This window comes from Stegostoma tigrinum, chromosome 28, assembly GCF_030684315.1.
Source record: "Stegostoma tigrinum isolate sSteTig4 chromosome 28, sSteTig4.hap1, whole genome shotgun sequence".
NCBI classification, from domain to species: domain Eukaryota; kingdom Metazoa; phylum Chordata; class Chondrichthyes; order Orectolobiformes; family Stegostomatidae; genus Stegostoma; species Stegostoma tigrinum.
The window spans coordinates 37,032,793-37,042,377 of NC_081381.1; the positions used below are offsets into that span (position 1 = coordinate 37,032,793).

At 43.5% G+C, this 9,585-nt stretch overlaps 1 protein-coding gene across 1 annotated transcript in view; it reads right to left on the minus strand.

Annotated features, from left to right (window-relative positions):
* Positions 1 to 8,596, minus strand: part of cdc42 (cell division cycle 42) — a 30,499-nt gene extending 21,903 nt beyond the window's left edge. Inside the window, exon 1 of the mRNA XM_048561865.2 lies at positions 8,481 to 8,596. The gene's annotated coding sequence lies outside the window, so the exon portion shown is untranslated. The remainder of the gene's footprint in view (positions 1 to 8,480) is intronic.
* Positions 8,597 to 9,585: the final 989 nt, after the last annotated feature.

Genomic DNA, 9,585 nt, shown 5'->3' on the forward strand with positions numbered 1-9,585 from the left:
AGCTTCTCCAGCATCTGCAGCTCCTATCATCAATTAGGAAAAGTTCAAGTTAGCCAAATGAAGGTCATGACTGATACATCTGAGGCAGTTCAGAGAAGGTTCAATATAGTTTGATCCTAGTACAGCAAGGCCGTCTTACAAAACAAAGGCTAAACAGGTTAGGACTCTACACATGGAATTAAGAATGAGAGGTGATCTTATTGAAAGGCAGGATTCTTGAGAGGTTTGACAAGCATACATATTGAAAGGGTGGCTGCCCCTCTAGAATCAAAGGCATTGTCTCAGGAATAAAACAGGTGCCAATTTAAGATTAAGATGGAGGAATTGAGGGTTAGTGCCTTCGGGAACTCCTTGCCATGTATATTTAAGGCAGAGAAATAGATTCTCTTTGTACAGGAATCAAAGATTACGGGGAAGATGGGAAAGTGAATGCAAAGACTCAGATCCTACTGAATGCCAGAGTAGTGAAGCACCAGATGACAGAGTCTGACTTCATGTTAACTTAGTGCATTTAAAAATTTTACCATGCAACTAGAGAATGGAACATGAACCCTCACCATCACACAAATATATCTGTGCTGAATTATGTAGTGGCTGCCATGCACTCAAGTGAATATGACTAATTTCAATTATTGTGTACAAATCTCAGATTGGGAAGATGCAAGGCCAGGAACAAGAGTATTACAGGACGAGTGTACTCAAATTATGGTATGCATGGGTTGTTATGGGTGACTTACTTCAACTTTCTCAATATAGATTGGAACCTCCTTAGTGCAGATGGTTCGGATGGAGCCGTTTGTGTCAGGTGTGTTCAGGAGGATTTCCTTACCCAGTATGTGAACAGGGTGACGTGCCAGGGGGGTTGAATTTGGTGCTCAGCAGTGAGCCAGGACAGGTGTCAGACCTCATGGTGGGTGAACATTTTGGCGAAAGTGACCACAACAGCCTCACATTTACCATAGCCATGGAAAGAGAAAGGAGCAGTTACCAGGGTAAGATATTTAACTGGGGTAAAAGGAAACTATCAGACAGGAGTTAGGAAGTAGATTGTGGAACAATTGTTCCACAGAAAGGGCACAGCAGACATGTGGAGGCTGTTTAAGAAGCAGTTGTTGCGAGTGATGTATAAATTTGTTCCTCCAAGACAGGTAAGAAGGGGTAAGATTAAGGAGCCTTGGATGACAGGTACAGAGGTGCTTCTTGTCAAAAGGAAAAAGGCAGCATACACAAGGTGGAGGAAGCAAGGGTCTAGCACAGCTTTAGTGGATTACAGGCTTGCTCGGAAGGAGCTCAAAAGTGGACTGAGGGCGGCCAGGAGGGGGCACGAAAGAGGCTTGGCAGGAAGGATTAGGGAGAACCCGAAGACATTTTATTCATATGAGAGGAATAAGAGAATGATCAGGGAGAAGGTAGGGCCGATCAGGGATAGCGTAGGGAACTTGGAGTCTGAGCAGATAGGGGAAGCCCTAAATGAGTTTTTTGCTTCAGTTTTCACCAAGGAAAGGGACCTTGTTGTGAATGAGAACTTTGAGCAGGAAAACAGGCTTGAACAGATCAAGATTGAGGAAGTTGATGTGCTGGAAATTTTGGCAAACATTAAGATTGACAAGTCCCCAGGGCCAGACCAGATTCATCCTGGGAAGCGAGAAAGGAGGTTGCTAAGCTGCTGGCAAAGATCTTTGCTTCCTCACTCTCCACAGGAGTCGTACCGGAAGACTGGAGGGAGGCAAGTGTTGTTCCTCTTTTCAAGAATGGGAATAGGGAAATCCCTGGAAATTAGACTAGTCAGTCAGTCTTATCTCTGTGGTCAGCAAGGTTTTTGGAAAGAATTCTGAGGGATAGGATTTATGATTATTTGGAAAAGCATAGCGCGATTAAAGGCAGTCAGCATGGCTTCGAGGGGGGCAGGTCATGCCTTGCAAATCTTATTGAGTTCTTTGAGGAAGTCACGAGACAGGTTGACGAGGGTCGAGCAGTGGATGTGGTGTACGTGGACTTCAGCAAGGCATCTGATAAGGTTTCCCACGGCAGGCTCATTCATAAAGTCAGGAGGTCTGGGATACAGGGTGATTTGGCTGTCTGGATTCAGACTTGGTTGGCTGACAGGAGGCAGAGTGGTTGTAGATGGTAATTATTCTGCCTGGAGGTCACTGCTGAGTGGTGTCCCGCAGGGCTCTGTTCTTGGGCCTCTGCTCTTTGTAGTTTTTAAAAAGTTACTTGGTTGAGGAGCGGGTTATTATGTTTGCTGATGACAAAGGTTGGAGGTGCCGTTGATAGTATCGAGGGCTATTGCAGGCTTCCACGAGATATTGACAGAATGCAGAGCGGGGCTGAGAAATGGCAGATGGAGTTCAACCTGGATAAATGCAAAGTGATGCATTTTGGAAGGTCGAACTTAAATGCTGAATGTAGGATTAAAGGCAGGATTCTCAGCAGTGTGGAGGAACAGCGGGATCTTGGTGTTCAAGTGCATAGCTCCCTCAAAGTTGCCACCCAGGTGGCTAGGGTTGTTAAGAAAGCATTGGTGTTTTGGCTTTCATTAACAGGGGATTGAGTTTAAGAGCCACGAGGTTATGCTGTAGCTCTACAAAACCCTGGTGAGACCACACTTGGAATAGTGTCCAGTTCTGGTCGCCCTATTATAGAAAGATGGAGGCTTTGGAGAGAGTGCAAAGGAGGTTTACCAGGATGCTACCTGGGCTGGAGGGCTTGTCTTACAAGGAGAGGTTGACTGAGCTTGGACTTTTCTCTCTGGAGAGAGAGGAAGAGAGGTGACTGATCGAGGTATACAAGGTAACGAGAGGCATGGATAGAGTCGGTAGCCAGAGACTTTTCCCCAGGGCAGGACTGACTGCCACGAGGGGGTCACAGTTTTAAGGTGTTGTTAAGAGGGAAGTATAGAGGTGACATCAGAGGGAGGTTCTTCACCCAGAGAGTTGAGCGCATGGAATAGTTTACTAGCGGGAGTCAGTGGCATTTAAGCGACTGCTGGACATGCACAATGACAGTGAATTGAGGGGAATGTAGGTTAGGTTATTTTATTTTTGGATTAGGATTATTCCACGGCACAACATCGTGGGCCAAAGGGCCTGTACTGTGCTGTACTTTTCTATGTTCTATGTGAACATTTTGCTGGTCAATTAATTTAGAGTTGCCAGAAGCAGTCAAGCATTTTTTGTATAGATTTTCACCTTAACCAGCTATCTTTCTCATGGAGTCACAACGGAATATGCTTACATCCAAACTTGAATTAATAACTGCATGATTCATGAGGTTGTCAATTATAACCAAGAAAATAGGACTTCTTGTACCAATACCTTATCAGGGAGTCAAAGGCATACAATAAAGTTGAGTTTGAAATTTAGAGCTTAAATCTCATGTTTTTGCACCAAATGTTAGATTTGTTCACTATGACATTCTGCCAATATTGAATTTAAAACAAAACTTCTACCAAGTTATTCTGTCCCAAAGTAAATCTGAATTTGTTTCACCAAGTAAACAGTTAAGTTTAGAATAGTATCCAGACGACTTAAAATTAAAAACTTCTAGATGTCTACTAATACTTCGTTGCTAATCATTAATTGGTGAATAATCATGGATAGCAAAGTGGTTTTATTCCTTGCAAGGAAGGAAACTTATGAGAGCAACTGTTTGTTGACAAATGATTTCACCTGGAGAGCTTACGAAAAAAGTAAAAAAAAAACCAAAGCTGCACAAGAGCAGAATGAAGTGAGTTTCGTTCCCAAAGCAGAGGACTTGTGTAACACTATTCCATCAAGTCAGATTACATGAAATAACCCAGGTGACAAATTCTGGTTATAGTGAGGCTCAGTCTGACTAACCAGAAAAGGAGGGCAAGAGTGATTTTTCTGGCTCTTCCAACTCCATTTTGCTACTATTTTCAAACTTAGCAAAAGGGAGGTGGCAGGTCTAACCATCATGTAAGCATTTGAATGGGATAGATCAAGTAGGTGTTTCCCTCCTCATTTTTCTGTCAACAGGCAAGGGAAGAAGTGGTTTGTGAAAAAGCAAAGAAATACTCAGGCGAGACCAAAAACCCCCTCTGAACTTTAGTTTCAATGTCCCTCTTTTAGGGGTTTTGCCTGGATCACTTCATGGATTCGCACTTAAAATCTTCAACGACTGCAATGTCTAAGTTGACTAGATGAAAAGGCTTGGTCTCTGGACTACTGCAGAAAGGTTCTCATTACACACACACACGGAAGGTTCTGCACATGCACACACTGCCAGTAAGAACATGGTGTCCAAATAAGCACAAAAATGAACAAACACGATGAAAGGATATCACTGGCAAAGGTGCTGCATATCCAGCAAATGGAAACTGTTTTGGGGTATCAGAAGGCACTATGTAAAAAGGTTTCACCACCCCATATTGGAGTTGACGTGAAGAAAACAATGACTCATGAGGGTTATGGTCTACAGCCTACAGTTTGTAACTCCAAAAGGTCTGAACCATTACAACATGCAATCTATCATTTAGAATTGCTTTACCACAAACAGAGGATTTCCTGTACATCCTGGGGTCCTGAAGGTCCGAAGAACCAGTGAAAAGTATTTGCACCAAAACACAAGGTTTTCCCAAGGAAAAGCAGATACCTCATTCAGTGCCCGAATTATATACAGAAGGTGCCTCTGGGGAACAATCAAAATTCCTGAACCCCATTCTCTTATGGAGTCGACCTTAAAATCAACAGCTACCAAGGAACCAAAGAGGTAAAGTCAGACAAGCTTCATTTGCTGATACCAATTTCAAGTGCAGCTTCCAGCCCAAATTTCTCTGGATCTACAAAAAAAAATGCAAGCAAAATTCAGTCACTACAAAGTTCAGTTTAAAAAAACCACAGTAAAACAAAAATTCCTAATATTTGTGATGCCCACAGCTTGGAGATGCAAGAAAAATCCATACTAATAAAACGCACATAAAACTCATGCTTGGGAGCCATCATAGAGGCACAAGAAGCTAACTGCTGAAAACAGGTGCACTTCCCGACTAGCAACAGGATATCCGCCCAGGACTATTAGAAACTGAATCTAGGTCAACAAAGTTTCAACAAAGATAAGCGGAGAAAATCTGAAGCATCCTGTAACTAAAGAGTTACATTAACAGTACAAGTTTACAATTTGAGGTCTAAACTACAAGTGAGTTCTTATTCAGCTTCCACACTGCAATGGGAACAGAGAAGGCAACTGGAGACAGTTGCTTTTCTTCATAAAATCAGTGATGCAGAGAATCAAGACTGCATGCCTTTCTACTCATTGCTCCAACAGGAAATAGATAGAAGAACTCAATTTTAGAACTGGAGGCTATATTCAAGTTGAAACCAGCAAATTCCACCAGCCCTGAACAAGTCTGTAGCAGTTACTCAGATTTTTTTTTAAAAAAAGAGAATCCCAGCCACGTAGTAGTACAGAAACTATGAGACTTCCCTGCAGCAACCTACTGTGGTAATTTTCAAACATTTGTCTCAATGCTGCCTTGTTTGCAGGGAACAGTTCCCAGGATAGAATTTGAAACTTGAACATAACCAAATTATTTGTCTGCAATGCTGCACTACTAATTTCTAATAAAGCAAAAAGACAGTCCAACCAATGGAAATAAATGCATTGGATTGCAACAAAAACTTGAAAGTAGGTAAAAATGCACTATTACCTGAAAACAATGACAGTTTTAAAGGTACAGTGAAACAAGAATCAGATATAGCAAAGATCTGAACCACAGCTAGAGTAAAACCTCCTCACAGGAAACTGGGCTTAAGACACTGGCAAGACATTTCGTTTTTGCTTTCATAGTCACTAAAGCAGATCAAGACATGGCACCACTGTACCAACTTTACCGATTATGCAAGTATCTCCATGATAAAATAGTGAATTTGTTCCTTTAAATTATGGAAGAAAACTTGATCATGATGTAAATTTGATGCAAGACAACTCTTGAAATATTTGAACAAGCAGATACAGGTTGAAGTCTTACCCAAGATGTACTTACAAATACAACTTAGTATTTTTGAAATTTACAAGTGAACTGAAATATTTGAAGGACTTAAATTTGCAAGATTACAGCAAAATAAAACAAACAACAGGGGAACTGTCCTATCAGACAGCTTAACTGAAGCAATGCAAAACAATGAACTCAATGGTGCAGCACATTCAAAATTCCATAATTCTCCCTTGGGGAAGAGAACCTTCTTTAATATTAAATCAACAGACAGTTCTCAATTACTCTCACAGATCTTAGGCTGATTTATAAAAGAGTTTCCACATTGAAAAGCAAATAGTCAGATGACCATTGACCAATGTTGACCTAACATTTTAAAAAGTTGATACAGAATTAGCAGATTCTTATATGCCTATATTCTTGCTGGCTTAGCCTTGCAAGGTCTAACTCCCCCTTCCCAGCTAAGGGCAGACACTCAGGAAATTCAAATACTGTACAAGCATACAGATGCTGGATGGATTAAAAACTGAAATACACAAGTCAGACAGCAACCGTGGACAGGGAGTGTTAATGATTCAGATTAACGATTTGTTCATATGAAAGTCAGATACTCAAAAACTGTTTCTCTTCATTTTGTTACTGCTCAATTATTTGCAGCATTCTGTTTCCATTTCAGGATTAGCTCTGGCTTCCAGTTTGAACTCTGGTTACAACAATGCTAGTGAACATTAATTCAACTAAGACACCAAAAAAAAACTAAACCTAACCCATTTTCAGAGACTGTGGATTCAGTAACAATTAAAACAGATTAGCTGAAGCACTGTTGCAGACTTCCTGTTACTGAAAACAGTCTGTACCAAACAAAATAACATATGCCATCCCAAATGCACATATCAAAATGATTTCAAACTGGATCAGATCTATAAATAGAATTCTCAGCCCAGGAAACTCTTCCTCAGAAGAATGCAGCAAAGACAAGAACAATTCAATGTCTTACTAATACTGCTGAGTGATTTGGTGGCATAGTAAAGCAATGATAAAGTACAACTGTCCTCAGCTTATCAGTTTCACAATCTATGACTGGTGATTCAGAAACAAGTCACTGGAGAAGGAAACCTACAATCCCCATATTACAACTATAACACTGGGGGATATCAGCAACTGAAGGAATATCACTTCTTTTTAAGATAACAAAGTGTGGACCTGGATGAACACAGCAGGCCAAGCAGCATCTCAGGAGCACAAAAGCTGATGTTTTGGACTTAGACCCTTCATCAGAGGGGTTTAGGCCCAAAACATCAGCTTTTGTGCTCCTGAGATGCTGCTTGGCCTGCTGCATTCATCCAGGTCCACAGTTATCGTGGACTCTCCAGCATCTGCAGTTCCCATTATCACTTCTTTTTAAGATCTGTGACAGAGGGGCAGCAACCATTTTGAGCAGAAAGGCCCTACTGCAGGCTGTAAGTAGTGCACAGGATCTATGATTCCATGGAAAATAGAGTCTAGCTTTTCAGACAGCCCTATTGTTTCCAGTAGCAGTGCAGCTTCACTGCAGCAAAATCCCTAAACAGTTGACAGAACATTTTCTGTATAATGTACTACCTGGACCAAAAACTCATTGCAAGAGCATCACAACAACTGAAAACATGGAAAAAACCTGTAAATATTTGAACATTAAGTGACATCCAAATGACAAAAGTGCACTGATTAATTCTTCAGGCTTGTCTCATTTTGATTTCTCCCCAACCTGCAAAATAAACCTTATTCAAAAGGAAGCGGGCAATATTGAGATATCACACCCTCTTGACTTCCTCTTTAAATGCTTTGTATTTCTGAGCAATACCAAAAGCAGGAAACCCATTTCTGATCGATAGTTTTAATTTTCAGTAAATCACTCTCTCCCCCCACCCTCCCGAAAAAGGCAGGGATGCTGTTTAAGGTCAAATCGTAGCTGGAATTTCCAGAAGGAAACCGCCTCCAAACTGCGGCATTCGGCGAGACCTGAGTAAATGCAGCAGCAGCAAACATCGCTTGGCCCTCCTCGCCGCCCCACCATCCCCGCACCGAGCTGACAGGTAACTCCTGGCCGGGGTCACACAGCCCCACCCCAAGGTTCCAAAAGCCTCGCCCGGGAGAGGGGAAACAGCTCGAGCCGGGAGGGCGCTGCCCCGACACCGGGTCCCACACTTGGGGGAAACCGGGGGGGCTAAAGACCCGGGTACCGGATCGATCGCATTTCGAACAGGCCAGGCTTTTCATCCCCACGCCCCTCCACTCCACCGACCCGGCTCCCGCACGCACCGCCCCGCCCCACCACGGTAGCTAACCCCAGAGCCCGGCGCAGGAAGCAAGGCCCCGGCAGGGCCGGGCCGAGCCGAGCCGAGCCGCTCACGGCCTGACATAGCGGCACGGGCTAGGGACTGAGAGAACACACGGCCACCTCCCATTCGCCTCCCCACCTTCACTTTTCACAGCCTCCATCACTCTGTCTATCACTCCCTCCGCCCCTCCATTCCTCACTCACCCCCTTCCCCCGAAAGCCGACCGTCTCCACCGGGCGTTGGCAAATGCACGGGGTCTCCGGATCTGCTTTAAACTGCAGCAGGGGCACGTCGCGGTGGCGTCACCGCTGAGCCAGACGTCTTACGTCACCACACTCAGTCTGCGCAGGCTCTGCTCTCTCCAAGGGGTAAAGAGAGTGAATTAGGGGTCAGGAGAGGGGATCTGAAGATTGCATCAAAGATCAGAGGACTGTCTCAGGGATCAGGAGAGTGGATCTGGGATCAGGAAAATGGATCTGAAGATTGCATCAGAGATCAGAGGACTGGCTCAGGGATCAGGAGAGATCTGGGATCAGGAAAATGGATCTGAAGATTGCATCAGAGATCAGAGGACTGGTTCAGGGATCAGAACAGTGGATCTGGGATCAGGAAAATGGATCTGAAGATTGCATCAGAGATCAAAGGACAGGCCCAGGGATCAGAGGAATGGCTCGGGGATCAGGAGTGTGGATATGAGATCAGAAAAATGGATCTGAAGATTGCATTAGGGATCAGAGGAGTAGATTAGGTGCCCCCACCCTGTCCTGAAAATGTTGCCTCTTGTTGGGATTAAGCGTTACAGCCACTGACCAAGACCAACCAGGCCTTGATTCTGTTAGTTAGAGAAAGTGAAGCACCTATTCCCATAGGCATAGTCCATATCTGCTCAAAGTGATAACTGCTTTTGCTTCAAAACATGGTGGACTCTTTCTCCATTAATATACCTTCAGGACATAAGTATCACTGGTAAAGACAGCACTAATTGCCCATTCCATGTTGCCCTGAAAAGGAGAATGGTAGCCTCTTTGAACCACTACAGGCTGCGATTTGGAGCAGCTGCAATTTGCACTTCAGAGTGCAGTTAATAGTCAACCATTGCTTTTTCCCTGGGACTGCAGTCATGTAGACACATAGAGATTCACAGCATGGAAAAAACCCTTCGGTCCAACTCATCCATGCCAACCAGATATTTCAAATTAATCCAGTCCCATTTGACAGTATTTGGCCTATATCCCTCGAAACCATTCGTATTCATATACCCATCTAGATGCCTTTTAAATGTTGTGATTGTACCAGCCTCCCCCACTT